Below are 21,434 nucleotides of genomic sequence, written 5' to 3' on the forward strand. Positions count from 1 at the left end.
AAAAACAAAGTCTCTCAAGCAATTAGATTAGAAACTGTTTATAGACCCAGAGCCCCTTGGATGAAGGGAAGGCTGTATCCTCTTAAGGAAGGATCCTGCCTCACTGCCCAAAATTTATACCATTAACGTCCTTCCCAGCCTTCTCCAAAGAGATCCAAGCATGACCTTTTACCAGGGAGACTGTGCATTAGAGAAAAGGAAGTGATCAGACATTTTGAGGATTACTAGACACAGGCACTAAACTGACACTAGTCCCAAGAGACTCAGAATGTCACAGGGGTCCACCAGTCAGGGTAGGGACTTATGGAGGCCAGGTGATCAATGGAATTTTAGCTCAGGTCTGTCTCACAGTGGTTTTTGTGGACCCCCAAAGCCATTCTGTGGTTATTTCCCAGTTCCAGAATGCATCATTGCAATAGACATGCTCAACTACTGGCAGAATCCCCACACTGGTTCCCTTGCTATGGAGCAAGGGCTGTTAAGGTAGGGAAGGCCAAGTGAAAGCAATCAGAACTGCCTCTATCTAGTCCAACCAGTTAAAAGCAATTTTGCATTTCTGGAAAAATTGCAGAGATCAGCACCACCATTAAGGTGAAGGGTTGGTGATTTCCAACACATCCCCATTTAACTCTCTTACTCAGCCTGTGCAGAAAGAAGATGGATCTTGGAGAATGAGAGAGGATTGTCATAGATTAACCAGCAAGCAACTCCACTTGGAGCTGCTCTTCCAGATGTGGCATCATTGCTTGAGCAAATCAACACATCCTCTGCTACCTGATATGTAGCTGTTGATCTGGAAAATACATTTTCTTGATACCTATTCGTAAAGACCACAAGACACAGTTTGCTTTCAGTTGACAATGCCAACAATATACCTCCACTGACCTACTTCAGTGGTAATCAACTCTCTAGCCCTATATCATAATCTAGGCCACAGGGAGCTTACTCACCTTTCCCTTCCACAAGACATCATACAGTTCATGTCATTGATGACCTCAAGCTGATTGGACCTAATGAGAAAGAAGTGATAACTACTCCAGATTTATTGGTAAGACATATGGATGTCAGACGATCTAGAAAAAATTCAACAAAAATTCAGGGACCTTCCACGTCAGTGAAAATTCAAGCATCCCATGGGGGAGTGGGGCATGTCAAGATAACCCTTCGAAGATGAAGGATAAGCTGTTATATCTGGGGCCTCCTACAACCACACACACAAAAAAGAGTGACAATACCTAGATGCTGACTTTGGTTTTTGGAGGCAGCATATTCCTCATTTAAGGGTGCTACTCCAGCCAATTTACTGAGTGACCAGAAAAGCTGCTAGTTTTGAGCAGAGACTGGAAGAAGAGGTCCATGTGACAGGTCTATGCTCTCATGAAAGGTTGCTCTGCCATTTGGACCATATGATCCAGAAAATCCTATGGTGCTGGAAGGGTCAGTAGCAAATAGAGATGTTGTTTGTAGTCTTTGGCAGGTCCCTTTTGGAGAATCACAGTGCAGACCCTTAGGATTTGGGGACAAAACTTGATTTTGAGTAATAGTTTTTGGCTTTTGGGCCTTAGCAAAAACTGAATGCTTAATCATGCACCACCAAGTTACCACGAGACCTGTGTTCCCCATCATGAACTGGGTGCTGTCTGACCCACCAAGGCATAAAGTTGGGCGTGCACAGCAGCACTCCGCCATTAAAGTGGAACGTATGAGATTGGACTCAAGCAGGCCCTGAAGGCACAATTCAGTTACATGAGGAAGTAGCTCAAATGCTCATGGCTCCCACTCCTGCCACATTATCTTCTTTCTCCAGCCACAGCTAGGGCCTTTTGGGGAGTTCCTTATGATCTGTTGACTAAGGCAGAGAAAACTCAAGCCTGATTTACAGATAATCCTGCACAATATGCAAGTAGCACCCTAAAGTGGATGCTGCAGCACTACAGCCCCTTTTTGGAGATGTGTTTGTATAGCAATTCATGAGCTCTGACCAACGGTTTGGCTGGATAGTCAGGAACTTGGAAGAAACATGATTGGGAATTTGATGACAAGGAAGTCTGGGTGAGAAATCTGCAGATGGACTTATCTGAATGGGTGAAGAACATGAAGATTATTTGTGTCCCATGTGACTGCTCACCAGAGAGTGGCTTCAGCAGAGGATTTTAATATCAAGTGGATAAGATGATCTGTTCCGTTGTTCTGTGGTTACAAGTCAGCCTCTTTCCCCAGCCACTCCTCTCATTGCCCAATAGCTCATGAAAAAAGTATCCACGGTGGTAGGGATGGAAGTTATGCATGGGCTCAGCAACATTGACTTCCACTCACCAAGACTGACCTGACACTGCATATTGCCCAGCCTGCCAGAGACTTGCAATTAGTCCCTAATACAGCACCATTCCCTGAGGTAATCAGCCTTCTAGTTGGTAGAAGGTTGATTAAATTGGACCACTTTCATCATAAAAGGGGCAGTGTTATTCCAGATATGGACTTGTCTTCCCATGCAGTGCTTCTGCCAATAAGGATTTGCCTTTCCATGCAATGCTTCTGCCAAAACGGCAATTCATGGACTTACAGAATGCCTTCTCCACCAAAATAGTATTTCACACACATTGCCTCTGATCAAGGAACTCATTTCAGAGCAAATGAAGTGCAGTAATAAGCTCATGCTCATGGAATTCACTGGTCTCACCACGCTCCTCATCATTCTGAAGCAGCTGGGGAACAGAATTGCCCTTTGAAGACTCCATCACAGCACCAACTGGGTGGCAATAACTGGCAATGTTCTCCAGGGGGCTGTGTATGCTCTTAATCAGCATCCACTCTATGGTGCTGTTTCTTCCATTGCCAGGAATCAAGGGATGAAAACGGGAGTGGCACCACTCACTATTACCCCTAGTGATTCACTACGCAAAACTTTGTTTCCTTTTCCCAAGATGTTATGTCCTGATGGTCTTGAGGTTTAAGTTCCAAAGAGAGAAGTGCTTCCATTCGGAAATGCAATTTCATTACAAAGAAAGTTAAGACTGTCATCTGGCCACTTTGGGCTCCTTATGCCTCAGAATCAACTGGGAAAGAAGGGAATTTCTGTCCTGGCTGGAGAGATTGATCCTCATTACCAAGGAGAAATAGGACTGTAACTCTACAATGGGGGTCAAGAAGAGTGTAGCTAGAATACCAGAGATCGAGATCCTTCAAGGCGTCTCTTAGTACTACCAGGCCTTGTGATAAAAGTTATTAGAAAAAAACCACAACCATCCAATCCAGGCATGACTTCTAATGGCTCAGATCCTTCAGAATTAAGATTTGGGTCACCCCACCGGGCAAAGAACCATGACAAGCTGAGGTGCTCGCTGAGGGTAAAGGGAATGTGAAATGAGTAGACAGGGAACTGAGAAACAATAAAGAACAAAGGTTCTCCAGGGCTGTCCTGGTTAACCCCTGTTTTTTCCTAACATCGTATTCACTATGGCATTTGTCCTGAATATCATCTGTTCTTATTTTTTTTTAAGAAATACTTTTATTTTGAAAATAGTTTCTGAATAGAACTGTTTTTTTTAAAGATATATAATAAAATGCTATATATACCAGTATAATCAAATAACATGTAATATGTTAATATACTATAATTAAAAAGCTACCCAGTGAAACCTATTTTTAAATACTATAATAAACTTATAAAATATGGTATTCTAAAAAAATGTTCATGTAGCCCACAGGAAGGCAGGAATAAGACAACAGAAATGAAAAACAGGCAGAAGTCAAAACATAAAATGGCAGACTTAAGTCCTAACATATCAATAATTGCAGTAAGTGTAAATGGTCTAAGTATACCAATTAAAGACAAAGATTGGTAGAGAGGATTAAAAAATGATTAACTGTATGCTGTCTACAAGAAACACTTTTCAAATATAATGATATAAGTAAATTTGAAGTAAAAGAATGGGAAAAGATATATTATACAAACATCAATCAACAAAAAGCAGGAAATGTTTTTAAAAGACCAATAATAACAGAAGTGGGCAAGGATGTAGACAAATTGGAACACTCTTTCTTTAAAAGTGGGAGTGTAAAATAGTACAGCTACTTTGGAAAACAGCTTGGCAGTTTCTCAAAATGTTAAACATAGAGTTACCATATGACACAGCAATTTGTCTCGTAGGTATATACCCAAGAGAATTAAAAACAAATGGGTTCCCAATCTTGGGGTTTGTTCATATGAAACTTAACCCTGCAAAGGATAGGCTAAGCCTACTTAAAATTAGGCCCAAGAGTCGCCCCCAAGAGAACCTCTTTTGTTGCTCAGATGTGGCCTCTCTCTCAGCCAATATGACAAGCAAACTCACTGCCCTTCCCTCTCTACGTGGGACATGACTCCCAGGGGTGTGGACCTTCCTGGCAATGTGGACAGAAAGCCTAGAATGAGCTGGGACTTAGCATCAAGGGATTGAGAAAACCTTCTAGACTGAAAGGGGAAAGAGAGAAATGAGACAAAATAAAAGTGTCAATTGCTGAGAGATTCCAAACAGAGTTGAGAAGGTATCCTGGATGTTATTCTTATGCATTAAATAGATATCACCTTTTTAGTTAAGGTGTAATGGAGAGAGTGGAGGGAACTGCCTGAAAATGTGGAGCTGTGTTCCAGTAGCCATGTTTCTTGAAGATGATTGTATAATGATACAGCTGTCACAATATGACTGTGTGATTGTGAAAACCTTGTGTCTGACACCTTTTATCTACCTTGTCAACAGATGAGTAGAACATATGGATTAAAAATAAATAAATAATAGGGGGAGCATATGTTAAAATAAATTTAGTAGATTGAAATGCTAGTCATCAATGAAAAGGAGTGGTAAGGGGTGTGGTATGTATGAGTTTTTTTCTGTTTTCTTTTTCTGAATTGATGTAAATATTCTGAGAAATTATCGTGATGATGAATATTCAACTATGTGATGATTTCGTGAGTTATTGATTATATAACAAGAATGGAATGATCATATGGTAAGAATGTTCATGTTTGTATGTGGTCATGTTTCATAAAAAAATAATTATGGTGAAGAATACACAACTATGTCATGATATTATGAGCCATTGACTGTATACCGTGTATGGACTGTATGTTTGTGAAGATTTGTCAATAAAAATATTTAAAAAACAAACAAACGGGTGGCATGATGGTGGCTTAGTGGCAGAATTCTCGCCTGCCATGCCGGAGTCCTGGGTTCGATTCCCAGTGCCTGCCCATGCCAAAAAAAATTCTGCAAAAAAGCCTGTACACAGATGTTCATAGCCTAATTGTTCATAATAGCTAAAAGTGTAAAGGGCCCAATGTCCATCAAGTAATGTTTGGACATTATTTGTCCATTCCCCAGCCATCCTTACCGCTGGATGTGGCCACATGGTTAGATCCATACCCTGGAGTGGGAATAGAAGTTATAGGTGAACTTCTGTGTTCCTTGCTTAGGAGGAAATTGCTTGTCTTCCAATTTTCTCTTCCCCTTTCCTACAGACTGCGTGAATGTGGTTATGACCCTACTCCTAGGTGGAGTAAGCAGTGAGCTTCTCCAGAACATAAGTGAAATAAGTCTCTTCCATTATTTTACCTCCAGCACCCCGCAGATCAATTTATACAAATTGTTCCGTAATGCCCTGCTGACTGAATGGGTACTGAATTGGTAAGAACTAAGGCTGTAAAAAAAAAAAAAGTGAACTGGGACCAATCGGAAGGGCCCGATTGTATTTAGGGGAATTTGAACTTCACACTGCCCACAGCTAGGATCCATTAAAGCTTTTGAAGTAGGGGAAATCCCTTGTGTTTCTAGGCTCCTGTGAGTCAAGTTAGCAGGCGGCACCTGCTGGCCAATTGAAACATTGCAGCCTGACTGCACAACTGTTCAGACCCGTGAAGAAATCAAGGCAGCAGTTGATAAATACCGTTTGTTACAAATAAGAGATACGAAAGAGAATGTGAGAATTCGGAGGCATAATTTGGAGTAACCTGGGGCCAGCCACTGCAGTCAGAACTGTAGTAGATACGAAGAAAACTCCAGACGGGGCTCCACAGGGTAGCAGCTTGGAGAATTTTTACTGACAAGTATGTCTTTTGGTCTTGATAAGCTTCAAGTACCTGTCCTATCCTTTTGCTTTTCCTGGGATTCTTCCTTGTTCATTTGTATCGACTTATAGTTTTCGGTCTCTACCGCAGGAGCTGGTCACCATAGCAGTGTTACATTACCTGTGTCAACTTGTAGCTTTGATTTTTATTTTATTTATTTATTTTATTTTTTTGATTTTTAAAAACAAAATAAGAATCAGCACCACCAGCAACACCGCAAAATGCAACACTTCGGAAAATTTAGCACTCTTCAGATGAGCTGGTGCAGCCAAGCTCTCTGGCTGGGCTCACTTGGGGGATTTCTCTCATTTCCCAGTTTCAGGGGAAAATGTTCCTTCTCACTCCAGCCTCATCTCACCTGACAGCCCTGTGCAGCAACTGATACTGATTCTTTGCTCCTTTGCTCTGCCTTCAGGAAACCTGCAGAGCTTTTTTGTCCCCCTTCTAGAAACCAGCGAAGGCTCTGGGATATGCTTCTCTGTGTTGATAGAATAGCAGAGTTTTTAATTCTTTCCTGTCTTATTTTGCCGGCTTCATTTTGCATTTTTTGGTAAGCCACCTCCAAGTCCCTAATATGACATGTGACTAAACCTTAGAATGAGGGACTCAGATTTGTACATTAGGGCAGGCTTTTGGACCTGGACAGTAGCTAAGGGGAGGACCAAGTTTTCAACTAAATATCCCACTGTTTTGCTCACTGGAATCCAAACCAGCCTGCCACACCTACTAGGCCTTTGTCCCCTCCTTTCCTATGTGGACTTCATGCCTGGACCTGCCCCTCACCTCCCTCCTCGCTGCAGGAAGAGGTTTCTCTTCTCTGCATGTTGGAACATTGTTATGCATAGCGCAGTGGCAGAACTGAGGTTAAACAGGGAGAGTGACAAATCATGAGATCCTTGCTGCCTGGAGAACAGTGTGTACTTCTGCCCCACGACTAAGTGAGCAGAGAGGTTGGGGGTTTGAGGCTGGACAAGAGGGCCTTTGGCTTACCAAGGGCTTGGAGCAAGGAGGCTGCAGAGCTGAAAGGGCTGTGGATCTGCCTCTCATATGGCATGTACCCGGGTGGGCTTCGGTGGCTCCTGTCTCACTTTGATGGAAACTGCTGGTGGTGACACCAATCAAAAGTGGTGGGTTTCACACAGATGTACAATGGAAAATTCTACAGCCATCAACAAGAAGAAGGAAGCACTTTATGTACCATTGTAGAATCCTCTCCAAGATGCAGTGCTAAATGAAAATGGCAACATATGGGACAATGCATAAAGGAAGGCTCCAATTGTGTAGAAAGGGGGAAAAAGAGAATATGTATCTATGTAGATAGACTTCTATATAACTATATCTCTCTGTCCTTGTGTGGGGGTTGAATCGTGTCCACCACGAAGACATGCTCACATCTGAATCTGCATCCGTGTGTGTGTGTGTGTGAGCCCATTTGTAAACAGGACCTTTTGAAAATGTCATTATTAATTAAGTTGCGGCCAAATTAAATCTGAGTGGGTCTTAATCCTTATGACTGGAGGACTTATAATAAGAGGAAATTCCGACATGGTCAGAAGTAGAAGCCAGAAATCAGAAACCAGAGAAGAGAGAGAACGTGCCATGTCACAGAGCCACTCTATCCACCCTGAGAGAAGGCATAGCTGTGCTGACATCTTGATTGTGGACTTCCAGCCTTCAAAATGCTGAGACAATAAACACTTGATGTGTAAGCCAAAAAAAAAAAAAGAAAAAAAAAGTGGTGGGTTTCAATCTTGGGGTTTGTTCATATGAAACTTAACCCCACAAAGGATAGGTCAAGCCTACTTAAAATTAGGCCTAAGAGTCACCCCCAAGATAGCCTCTTTTGTTGCTCAGATGTGGCCTCTTTCTCCTGTCAAAACAACAAACAAACTCACCACCCTCCCCCAGTCTACCTGGGACACGACTCCCAGGGGTGTGGACCTTCCTGGCGATGTGGGACAGAAATCCTAGAATGAGCTGAGACTCAGCATCAAGGGATTGAGAAAACCTTCTCGACCAAAAGGGGGAAGAGTGAAATGAGACAAAGTGTCAATGGCTGAGAGATTCCAAACAGAGTTGAGATGTTATCCTGGAGGTTATCTATATTCTTATGCATGATATAGATATTACCTTTTTAGTTAAGGTGTAATGGAGAGTCTTGAGGGAACTGCCTGAAAATGTGAAGCTGTGCTCCAGTAGTCATGTTTCTTGAAGATGATTGTATAATGACATAACTTTCACAAAGTGACTGTATGATTGTGAAAACCTTGTCTGATGCTCCTTTTATCTACCTTATCAACAGATGAGTAAAACATATGGAATAAAGATGAATAATAGGGGGAACAAATGTTAAAATAAATTTAGAGTGAAATGCTGGTGATCGGTGAGGGGGAGGGGTGGGGAGTATGGTATATATGAAATTTTTTTCTGTTTTCTTTTTATTTCTTTTTCTGAATAGATGCAAATGTTCCAAGAAATGATCATGATGATGAATATGCAACTATGTGATGATATTGTGAATTACTGATTATATATGTAGAATAGAATGACCAAAAGTTAGGAATGTTTGCATTTGTTTGGTGTTTTTTGGTATTAAAAAAAAATTAATTAAAAAAGAAAAAGAAAGTGATGGGTTTTCAGGCTGATACACTCTAATGACCAATTCCTGAGACAGTGGGGTTTCAAACTTAATGCTAGGTACGAAGCAGGAAATCAGATGGTCTATTGGCCTAAAAATTTATCTTCCTGAACTGCAGTAATTCTGATCATTTTACAGTATCAAAAGAGGGGCAGGTTTTAGGATAATGAGCACAATGGCCCCAATGATGTAATTAGAGGTGATTTCATTATTGAGCAGATTGATTACATGCTAGTCACAGAATATATGAATGGCGGTTTTAATATGATGATCGGTGTGATTTTTAGTATTGTAATGAGGTATAAGTCACTCATTGGTTAAAGTTTAAGCCACTGCATATGTCAGGCAGGCCCATATTGGTTAGATCCAGCTTCATTTATGAAGATAGCTTTGGAATTGGAGTAGCTTAATTCTAGCCTGACGCAAGACCCGTCATTAATAAACATTCGGGGCTGTCTTTAGTGATCCTAAGACTCTAAAGTTGAAAAACTGGATAAAATGGGTACAAGCAAGGATCAGTCACAAGGTTTTATAATCACAAAGCACAAGATAAAGGCAAAACAGTCATTGTCAGAGATCAAGGCAGCTGGATTGCAGTTTGGAGATTTCAGAGATCTCAAGTATTTCTCTCTGACTCTATGAATATACCATAAATAAAAGGAATATCTGTATAGTGATTCAGTAATCATAATCATCCCCTAAATCTTAACTTCTTGTTTACAGTGGGAGAAAATCAGATCTGAGTTGAGATTGCTGATGGTGTGTGTGTGTGTATGATTGGTGTAAGGGGGTTTTCTGGTTCCCTGTTGTTGGGGGAAAGGACGGAGGGGAAAGAGGTGTAGTAAAGCAAGTAGACTTGAACACAAAATGATGAGGGACTCATTTCCCAACAGCTGTGAAACCTCTAGAAATGGACAGGAGTTCTTTCCTCTCTGTCACAGAGGCGGATCCAAATGACCCCTGGGGAAAGGCACATGTGAGCATGGGATATCAGCAGAGGGAGTGGCCCTCAAAGGATGGAAAGAACATTCGTTATAAGCAAGCAGAAATAACTGTCCTGGGAGCAGGTTAGTAGGTTCTGGAAAGCCAGGGCAGAGTGGTCATACAGTATGCGCAGGGAAGGGCAGAGGTGCAGGGTAGGGAGAAGGTAGAGAAAAGAAGCAGGGTCCAGCCAGCATAGCTCACCCTGTGTTCCCAGATCCTACCATACTTTCTAAGATGTACCCTGGCCCTTTCTTTCCCTTCTTTCACTCCAAAAAAGGAAAAATAGCTCTAAAAAATGGAAGAAACAAAATGGAGGCTATAGACTGGATGACATTATGGTGTTAATGTTGAATGTCCTGGACGTGGTAATGGTTTTATGGTCCCAGAGGATAAAGTGTTTGCTCTTAGGAAACATGTTGAAGTACTCAGGGGTGAAGTGTCCTGATGTCTGCAACTTTCACTTGGTTCAGTAAAAAAAGAAAGGCTGAAAGAATGAAAGTGAATGTGGCAAAATATCAACAATTGTTGGATCTCCGTCAAGGGTATATGGGAGGTTCACTGGATTATTTTCTGTAGGCTTGAAATTCCTAAAAATCATATGTTAGGGGGAATGGATTATAGATACCCAGCAACATGTATGAATAAAAAAGAGACCAGACACAAAAGAGTAAATCCTGTGTGATTCCATTCACTGGAAATGCGGAAACACATAACATTCTACAGTGGAAAATATCAGAACCGCGGTTAGGTCTGTGCATTTGGTGGCTAAACATAACTGGGAAGGAGCAGGAGGGAATTTTCCAAATTTCTCTAGGGTTTGGGTTCCATTGGTATATGTGTTATTTAAAACTGGGTATGTTTCACCTGATATTTGTGCTTGTCATGGTGTATAAATTTTACATTAAAAGGAGAAGCTATTTTAAATAAAAGAGTTGGGGGGACATGTTGAGTAGGGGTGGAGCATGGTGGTTTGTCATGAATTTCTGACCTCTGTGGCATAACCCTCAGAAAATTTCCCAGGTCCGCCTCATTCCTAACGTGGCCTATTTATTATGCCTCACTCTGAGGACTCAGAAAGAGCATGCTCTTGCTCAGGCTTTGGAAGTTCCCAGCCCGAGCTGGTTTCCACTTGGCTATGGGTCCAATGAATGATTCAAACCACGTGGCTTGATCCTGAGGTGAGTGGGGCAGGTAGCCTCCAAGATGCCCCACCCCCACTCCATCCTCACCTCCGGTTATTCACACCCTTGTATTCACACCAAATAGAGACAGCCTATGGAACCAGTAGGAAACTGTGGGAATGGTACAGTGTGTGGCTTCTGAGACCAACTCTTCCTTGGATCACTTGCCCTGGGGGAAGTCAACCATATGGAAGGGTCCACGTGGCAAGGATTGGGGGCCTCTACCCACAGCCAGCCCTGCTCACCAGCCACGCGAGGGACCCACACTGGGAGCAGTTCTTCCAGTCCCAGCCAACTTGCAGATGACCGCACCTCAGCGGACGTCTCCACTACAGTGAGAGTCTACACCCCAGCCACAACTACCTGGCTAAGCCAATAAACATTTATCATTGTTTTAAGCCACTAAGTTTTGAGGTTTCACAGCAAGAAATTAATGTAGAAAGGGACCCTGGGACCTTCAGAGGCGCCTCCCTGCAGGCGTGGGCTGGCTTCCCGTGATGAGCCACAGAGCTGCCCCTTCTCCCCACGAATCTCACCCTCCCTCCTCGGATTTCATTCACAGCAGCCCAGGGAGTGACCAAGAAGTGTTTTCTCTTCCAATTTGGGCCCCATGGTTGTAGGTAAAGGCTTTGAACACTTTGTAGACTCTGCCTGCTGGCACCATCCTTTCCCACAGTCCACCCTGCCCCCTTAGGGCACACTCACCTCAGGAACTCACAGGTTCCTCACCAGCATCTCAAAGACATGCCCTTTGGACCTGAGAAGTCCTCAGGTCTCATTCCCAACACCCCACGTTTATTTTCCTCCCAACCCCCAAGCGTCTCATCTGAGGAGACTCTCTGGATCCTTAGCCCATCTTTGTGGATAGAACCAACACCCTTCCTTTAAAGGAAACTTTACAAAAATGTTTTCATTGTAAAAGCAATACTGGCTCATTTTAGAAATAGTGGACTATATATAAAGTAACCACTGGTAAGATTTCTGTGTAAATGTGTTCCCTAAATAACTTTGTACCAAAGGAATGGCTGAAGTCACGCATTCTGTCATAGCCAAAGTTTGAAATTAACATACTTTTTTTTTGATAAGGGAAGTTTATTAGATTATTATGAGTAATGAATGAATCAACTATTTCTACAGAGATTTTCTAATTTAATTGGTAGCTTATTGTTCAGATCCACTTTTTGTCTCTAAAAAAGCAATACACTAATGATATTACTCCTCAAGGATTATAAATCTAATCATGAATCTGGGGGCCATGGTGGCTCAGTGGCAGAGTTCTTGCCTGCCATGCTAGAGACCCGGGTTCAATTCCTGGTGCCTTCTCATGTAAAAATCTTATCATGAATATAAAATGTAACCAGGATTTAAATAGAAATCTAGAAAAATTCTTTTTCTCAGAGAACTAGAATTAGAGTGTTTTTTTTCTGACAAATGAACATGATGCTATCTTCAGCCTTCCATATAAGATACATCACAGTACTCTTTAAGGACTTTGTCATTGGATAAACCAGGATTATGCCCTAAACTTCTATTAAAATCAGTATTTTCTGATCAGCTTTAATGTGTAAAGGTCTTTAAAGAAAAAGATAATATATTCTGGGTGGGCCACGGTAGCTCAGCAGGCAAGAATGCTGGCTTGTGATGCCAGAGGACCCGGGTTCGATTCCTGGTGCCTGCCCATGTGAAAAAAAAAGATAATATATTCTATTATAATACAGCAATTCTTCAGCGCACAAGGCTTTCGCAATGGACTTGAAGTTGTAATACATGAGACGCAAGTGTGAGAGCCAAGCCAGCTGGCATTCCTGACTATACAACCATGTTTTTACAGAAGCACAACTTCCTTTTGTTAAATATGGGGAAAGGGGAGGGGGCTCTAAGTAGTAAGAAAGGTAAACAAGTAGTAAATAATTTATAGAGACGTCGCTGGTCAGAGTGCAATCGTCGTTTATCACAACTGTGGCGCTTGAGACTTTATCAAGTTTGACTAAGTCTACTGAGAGCTAGATAAGTGAAAATAGGGACATGAAGTAAGTAGAAATGTAGGCTGAAATGCCTTTTTTTTTTTTTGGTTACTCAAATAATCGCCCATAAAACTTATACTCATTAAACACAAATACGTTTCCTTCTGCAGCTCCAACTGTTGTTTTAAATATTGCTGAAGAGATGGTCTCAGCTTGCTTTGTTGCATTCTTCTGTTGCGTTATTACCTGAAATCTTTTATATTTATGTGTGTAAACCTACATACATGTATACACACGTATACATCTATAGATACATATATACAGACAAATATGTGTATATATAAAATTAACATACTTTCAACCTGGAGGTTTTGTACATTAAGCAAAGGCACATTCTGGGAAATTATGACTTAAATCTTCTAGAAATCTTTTGGATGCAGATAAAAGGGAGAATATGATCTTTGTGGTCCTCTTTCAGGTTGACCATAAAGAAATGGTCCAGGAGGGGAGAAAGGGGGAAGTGCAATGGCCCGCAACCCCTGCACTCAGGACCATTTGCTCCCTGCTTCGCAGTGAGAACCATTGCCCCTTTCTCCACTTCAGTGCCCAAGTTGTGCTCACATACGGGTCTCTCTGAGCCCAGAACACACTGTATTAGTTTCCTGTGGCTGCTATAACAAAATACCACAAACCAGATACCTTAATGCAGCAGACATTTATTCTCTTGCAGTTGGGGAAATCATAAGTCCAAAATCAAGGTGTTGGCTCCTTCTGGGGTCTCTGAGGGAGAGTCTGTTCCGTGGCTGTGTCCTGGCTCACCAGCGATCCTTGGCGCCCCTTGACTTACAGATGCATCCCTTCCATCTCTGTCTATGTCTTCATGGGGTGTTCTCTGTGTCTTCACATGACCTTCTTATAGGGACAACAGTCATTGGATTCAGGATCCACCCTAATCCAGGATGACTTCATTTTAACCAATCACATCTGCAAAGACACTATAAACAAGGTCATGTTCTGAGGTTCTGGGTGATTTATTTTTTGGGGGGGGACACTATTTAACCTGGTACACCCACATTCCAACATTCCATCTTTTAGGCATCAACAATGATAGCACATGGGTTGTTTCCCAGTAGGTTTTATATCCCTATGTCATGACAAAGGAGACAAGGAAGAGGTAGAGAAAAGAAAGACTCTAAGCTTGGACTTTGATGAAATACGCTGGGTCCTCTGGAGGCCCCAGATTAGATCTTTTGGATGAGGATTTTACTACCTTCTCTGCTCCTTGGAGGAAGCAGAAGATCAATTCTTTGCAGGAGGAACTATCCTCAGACATGGATAAATAAAAGCAAACCTCATGGAAATATAAGGGCTAGATCTCAGCTAATTTAGGCAAGAAAGTTGTGCAATGAATATTACACTACCTAACAAACTGTCTTTAAGAAGAGTTCTTGAGGACTTGGGAAAATGCTTATGCTATCACAGTAAGCAAAAAAGCCAGGATTAAGTGCAGGCAGCTTGGCTTGGAGCTGAGCAGGTCAGGATGGATGAGGATTTGGTGGCAACACTTAAGAGCCTCATCATCAGCGAGGGAGGGGTGAGCAAGCCCAGCCTAAGCTTGAGGTTCACAGATAATACTTTTGATCCAGAACTTGCAGCAATGACAGGTGTTGACTTGAAGTGAAAACAATTTCAATGGTTGGCGATAAGGCTAAACTTGCAATAGGGGATACTGCTGATCAAGAGTGGTTCAGAACACTAACTTCCAACTATTATAGAGGTACACAGGGTGTTATATTAGTTTAGGACGCCACAAGAAGAGACACGTTTCTTAAACTGGATAATTGGTTAAGTGAATTGGAACCATACTGCACCAGAAATGACATAGTAAACATGCTAGTTAGAAATAAAATTGATAAGGAAAATCTTAATGTTGATAGCAAGGAAGCATTGCACGAAAGCATTCCATGCTGTTCATTAGAGGTAAGTGCAAAAACCCATGATGGTGTCCAATATGCCTTTGAGGAACTTGTTGCAAAGATCATTCAGACCCTTGGATTGTGGGAAAGTGAGAACCAGAATAAAGGAGTAAAACTGCCATACAGGGAAGAAAGCAAAGGAGGAGGCGCCTGTGGTGGTTATTGTTGTATATTATAAATTCTTGGAAATTCCATCTCTTGCATTTTTGATCAGATAGTGACATCTTTCTGAATACAAACTCTAACTGCTATTTTAGGGACCTTGAAGTAAATATTTGCAAGAAATCCTACTCACCGGCTTTCCCAGGTAAAACTTTGCAGTAAGCATGCACAATTTGCAGCCTACCCATGTAACATAAAAGGGGTACAACTTTATGAGAACATTTGATTTTATGAATTACATTTCAATCTATCCACCCAATATATGTTGATACAAGGTCTGCTTTTGCTGTCTTCATTGCTTATACTCTCTTATCAATTACTGAATTACTTGGTATGTAGAGCTCCTGGAAACAACGGAAGGTGTACATGTATTATCAAACTGGTATATTCCTTCAGGAATAACAAAGAACATGATTCCACAGCTTTTCTAGTATGTGCACTGGCAGAGTCTCCTTTAGTACTACCCAAAATTCTCATTAAAGAATGTCGTCCGCTTATAATTAAATCTCTTTTGGTTTTGATAATGCTTCCAGATTAACACTGGTATGTTAAAACAGTTTGGTCTTACTTTTTAACTTACTTCAATGAATAACTCGGTTGCTTACCTGCAGTTTTTTTTTATTGATATATGTTATATATTCACATATCATGTAATCATCTAAAGTGTACAATCCTGGGCTGCAAGGGTAGTTCAGTGGTAGAATTCTTGCCTGCCATGGGGGAGACCCAGGTTCGATTCCCAGCCCATGTATGTCCCAAACAAACAAACAAAAATTCAGCAAAAATGGTGCTGCAATGAGGGGATACTCACATGGAAAAAGAATGAAGTGTGGCCCCTGTCATAAAGCATACAAAAAAAAAAGAAAGAAAGAAAAGTTTACAGTCAATGGTTCACAATATCATCATATAGCTGTGCATTTATCATCACAATCGACTTTTTTTCTTTTTTGTGAAAAATAACATATATACAAAAAAGCAATAAATTTCAAAGCTCAGCCCAATAATTCACTGTAGAACAAATGGGTTACAATTTCACAGCTTTAGGTTTTTATTTCTAGCTGCTCTAAAGTACTGGAGACAAAAAGAAAGATCAATATGATTCAGCACTTGTACTCATTTGTTAAAGTCTACCTTCTCTGCATAACTCCACCATCACCTTCGATCTTTCTCCCACTCTTTAGGTGTATTTGCCCATTCTAACTATTTCATGCTAGAAGGGACTGTCGATTATATGGATAAGGGGATGGAACTGGTCAATGCTCTGGATTACCTGAAGCTTTTAATTCTGTGGTTATGTATATTGGCTGAGTGGCCCTGTTGGGTTATGCGGTGTCTGGCAGTATGGCAATAAGATTCCCCCCATCTTGGTTTCACAAGAACATGAATAGTGTGTTTATTTTAACTCATATAGTACTTACCACTTTGCAGTCCAACACTTTTTTCCATAAATATTGATGGTGCTTGTCTAAGTACCTCAACTGTAGCGTATAACTTTCTAAATGACTCGTTATTATCAAAAGCTTATTTCCATATTTTGAGGGGTGGGGTAGAAACACGAAGTGACAATTTGAGAAAGGCATATTGCTTCCAGATTCTGATATGTGTGGGAAAATACTGTTGCAATGGAAATCTTACTCATTTACTATAACAAGTAACCAATAGTTCATCAAAACAAACTTGTACAGACTAATAAATCTTTTCCACAGTTAAAAAAAAAAAAAGCCAGAATTCAAGATTTTATTTTGCAGCATGAGCTCAACTATGCAACAAAGAAAAACAATCCCAGAAAATAAGACAGGCATCAACTGTGAGATAAAGAGGCGGAAGGAGTGAGTTATTGCCTTTTAATTTTTTTTTTTTTGTATGCTGTATGGCGTGGTCCCATTTCAATATTTTTCCATGTGAGTAGCCCATTATTGCAGCAACATTTGTTGAATTTTTGCTTGTTTTGTTTGTTTCTTTTGCTTGTTTGTTTGTTTGGGGGAAGTGCCTGGACTGGGAATCAAACCTGGGTCTCCTGCATGGCAGGCCAGAATTCTACCACTGAACTAGCCTTGCACCAACACCCCCCCGCCATTGCCTTTTATTTTATTCACTTCCAAATTGTTTGAAGTTTTTCCTCCATGGTCATTTATTGTTATTTTTAAATAAACTTTTAATTTGGACATAGTTTTAGATGTACAGAAAAGTTACAAAGAGAGTTTTCATATACCCTGTACTCAGCTTTCCCTCCTGTTAACATCTTACATTAACATGATAGATTTGTCACAACTAATGAACCAATAGGGACCCATTACTCACTAGTGTGTGTACTTTTGCCAGATTTTTGAAGTTTTTACCTAATATCCTCCAGAATCTCACCTTACATTTAGTCACTATGACTCCTTAAGATTCCTCTAGACTGTGACCTTTTTTGAGACTTTCCTTGTTTTTGATGACTTTATCAGTTTTAAGGAGTGTTGGTTAGCCCTCAATTTGGGTCTGTCTGGTGTCGTGCTCATGATTAGACTGGGATTGTGAGTTTTCAGGGGAAAAAAACCACGGAGGTTAGGTATCATTCTCATGAATTATCAAGGGACATATTATTTTTACTATGAAAACTATAATGAAATAGATTTGTTTCATGACCAGATTCTTTTTTAATATATATATATATTTTATTAGAGGAGTTGTAGGTTTACAGAAAAAATCATGCAGAAAATACAGAGTTCCCATATGCCACCCCCTATTATTAACACCTTGCATTATTGAAGTACCTTTGTTACAACTGAAGAAATAGTATTATTATAATTGTACTATTAACTATAATCTACAGTTTACATTAGAGGTCACTGTTTTGACAGTCCTATGTTTTTTTTTTTTTTAAGTTTTATTCTAGTAACAAACAGAGGCTAAAATTTCCCCCATTTAATCACATTCAAATATATAATTCATTGCTGTTAATTACACTCCCCATATTGCGTTTCTTTCACGACCAGCAATTTCCAAAACTTTACAACCAAACTAAAGAGAAATTCTGTGCCAATTAAGCATTAACTCCCTTTTCCCTACCCCGCCCCGGGGCCCTGGTAACCCGTATTCTAGTTTCTGACTCTGAATTTGCTTATTTTAAGTAATGCAATCAATTTTAAAATGAAGACTCTGCCAGAAAACTAACAGTATTTGACTCTGGATGGTGGGTCACGGGAGTTTTCTGAACATTTTTTGTTACAGTTTTCTATGAAAGGTACAAATCAGAAAAAGAGTCAAATTTTTAAAAACTTACTGCAAATACCCAGGAAGGGCTGTAGCGCGGCTGGGGGTGGGGGTGGAGGTGGGTGACGGGGTGGGGGCGGGGTCTTGGATCTGGCCCGGGAACAACACGTGTCACTGTGATGGCCAACACACCCGGCCTGGCTGGACAGAAAGTAATAGCAACAAAGTCAGAGCGAGGGCCTGGCCTGGCAAGACAGCTCTAATGAGGACACTGAGACGCATTCCAGTCGAAAGGGTGACCCCAAAATGTAAGCAAGCCTGGAGCTGAGATTACTTTTAGCCAAATAAGTCTTGCCGGATTTGGAGGGTGCACGCAGCGGAGTGGAAGCCGGGGACACTTCTGGGTCTCTGGATCCTGCAACATAATGCTTTGTATAAATAATGACTTTTTTTTAGGGAAGACAGAGAGGAGCCTAAACCGGAGGGATTAGGACACGTTTATTGATTTTGAAACTGGGGGTTTCTTATCAGAACTTATTTTAGGCCTAGTAAGTCTGTTATTTTTTTTCCTTTTCCAATTGGGTACAGAGAAGGGAATTAAATGTCAGTGTCTGGAATTTCCGGGATTCACCAAGACTCAACATCAAGGGATTGAGAAAGCCTTCGTGACCAAAAGGGGGAGGAGAGAAATGAGACAAAATAAAGTGTCAGTGGCTGAGAGACCTCAGAGTTGAGAGGTTATCCTGGAGGTTATTCTTATGCATTAAATAGATATCCCTTATTAGTCTATGGTGTGTTAGAGTGGCTGGAGGGAAGTACCTGAAACTGTAGAGCTGTGTTCCTGCCCCCTTGGTTCTTGAAGACAGTTATATAACGGTATAACTTTTACAATGTGACTGTGTGATTGTGAAAACCTTGTGCCTGATGCTCCTTTTATCCAGGGTATGGACTCCAGATGAGTAAAAACGTAAGGATAAAAAACAAATAATAAGGGGCATAAAGGGTTACATAAATTGGGTAGATGGTAAACTAGTGGTCAACGGGAGGGAGGGGTAAGGGGGATGGTATGTATGAGTTTTTTCTTTTTTCATTTCTTTTGCTGGAGTGATGCAAATGTTCTAAAGAATGATCATAGTGATGAATACACAACTATGCGGTGATATTGTGAGCCACTGATTGTATACAATGTATGGACTGTGTGTGAAGATCTGTCAATAAAAACATTTAAAAAATGTGTGTCTGGGTAACCCATTTTTAATGGCTTTGGAGAATGTCACATTGAGACTAAGATGGTGAGTCACACACAAGTCCCAGGATGCTGGTCCTGTGAGAATGTTCTACCAGAATGAGGCAAGCCTTGCTTGTGTGACTCCCAGGTCTTTGTTCAGCACAAGATGGCTGGGCAAATGGGTTGGTGTCCATATGGTGGGTAAATGACAATGACAACCTTTGAGACCCAAATTGAGTGTTTTCTGACATCTTCTCTAAATCTCTCACACATGGTGGTGGCTGTACCCTCTGCTTCCATTATGGAATTTTGTAGTTATTATAATGATTATGTTTGTCACATTGCACTACAATTATTAGTCTATGTTTCTACTTCCTTGATAGACTCTGTTTCTAAAAGGGCTGGGATGGTAACTTATTCTAATTTTGCATACGTTTCTTCTCCATAGTAGCTATATTGTTAGAGTATAGTAGACACTCAATTAAAAAAAAAATTCCCTGAATGATAGTGTTCTAGTTTGCTAGCTGCCAGAATGCAATATACCAGAAACGGAATGGCTTTTAAAAGGGGGAATTTAATAAGTTGCTAGTTTACAGTTCTAAGGCTGAGAAAATGTCCCAATTAAAACAAATCCATAGAAATGTCCAATCAAAGGCATCCAGGGAAAGATACCGTGGTTCAAGAAGACCGATGAAGTTCAGAGTCTCTCTCTAGTGAGAAGGCACATGGCGAACACAGTCAGGGCTTCTCTCTTGACTGGAAGGGCACATGGTGAACATGGCATCATCTGCTAGCTTTCTCTCCTGGCTTCCGGTTTCATGAAGCCCCCTGGGAGGCGTCTTCCTTCTTCATCTCCAAAGGTCGCTGGCTGGTGGACTTTCTGCTTTGTAGTGTTGCTCTCTCTGAATCTCTCATTCTCCAAAATGTTTCCTCTTTTATAGGACTTCAGAAACTAATCAAGACCCACTCAAATGGGTGGAGACATGTCATCCCTTAATCCAGTTTAACAACCACTCTTGACTAAATCACATCAACCAGGGAGATGATCTCATTACAGTTTCAAATATACAGTATTGAATAAGGATTATTCTACCTTTAAGAAATGGGATTTATATTAAAACATGGCTTTTCTTAGGAGGCATACTTCCTTTCAAACCAGCACAGATAGACTACCTATATTTCTATAGATCTGCTTTGTGTCTCTCCACCTTCAAACGTACATATAGTCATTCTAGATTTTATGAGGGCTATTTTTTTAGCACTTTCTATGGGCTATTAAGGATTATAAAAAACTGTATGACAGTCTTGCTTCTATGCAGCCCTTAATCTTTAAAGGGATTCAAGAGAGGAAAATATTACCCCAATTAGAGGGCAATAAGAGAGTAATTATAAGTCCAATGCCCCAACACATGATAAATGTGACACCTGGTGAGGTCTGAGGAAGGAGAAGGAGTAATGGACTGGAGTTGCCAGAAAGGGCTTTCTGTAGAAGCCACACTTAAGCAGTGGCCTGAAGGTGCTTGGGTTGACCAGATGGAAGGAACGAGGCAGCATGCATGGAGCCCCTGTGGGACCAGACAGTGATAAGATCCTGCTGCGAATTCCCAATTAGAATTGGGAGTCCTGGGAGAAGTCATGCCCCAGGCTGCTCCTGATTGACCAAGAGGCCAAGAGCTCAGTGGGCAGAGTTGACACGAAGAGACAGGAATGCACCAAGTCAAATTAGAGTGAGGCATGTGGCATCTGTGGGGCAGGTCTGGGGGAGGCTTCTGAGGCAGGATCTCGAAAGCCAAAGGAGATGAGTCCAGAGTACCACGGGGACTGGAGGATCCACCCGTGCAGCCTCCAGAGCCCCAGGAGACCCACGGAAAGCTGATGATTGATGTGTTCCCACTCCAGTTGTCTTTTATTAGTACACAAGGACCCAAGTCATGCCTCAAGATTAAGAAAGGTTTGCAGGAAAGAAAAGGAAGAATTGAGGAGATGCTTAGAAGGAAAAGATA

At 41.1% G+C, this 21,434-nt stretch overlaps 1 pseudogene; it reads left to right on the forward strand.

Moving 5' to 3' along the window:
* Positions 1–14,410: 14,410 nt before the first annotated feature.
* On the forward strand, positions 14,411–15,024 carry LOC143669544 (ras-related protein Rab-18-like; annotated as a pseudogene).
* Positions 15,025–21,434: the final 6,410 nt, after the last annotated feature.

This window comes from Tamandua tetradactyla, chromosome 26, assembly GCF_023851605.1.
Source record: "Tamandua tetradactyla isolate mTamTet1 chromosome 26, mTamTet1.pri, whole genome shotgun sequence".
Lineage (NCBI taxonomy): Eukaryota > Metazoa > Chordata > Mammalia > Pilosa > Myrmecophagidae > Tamandua > Tamandua tetradactyla.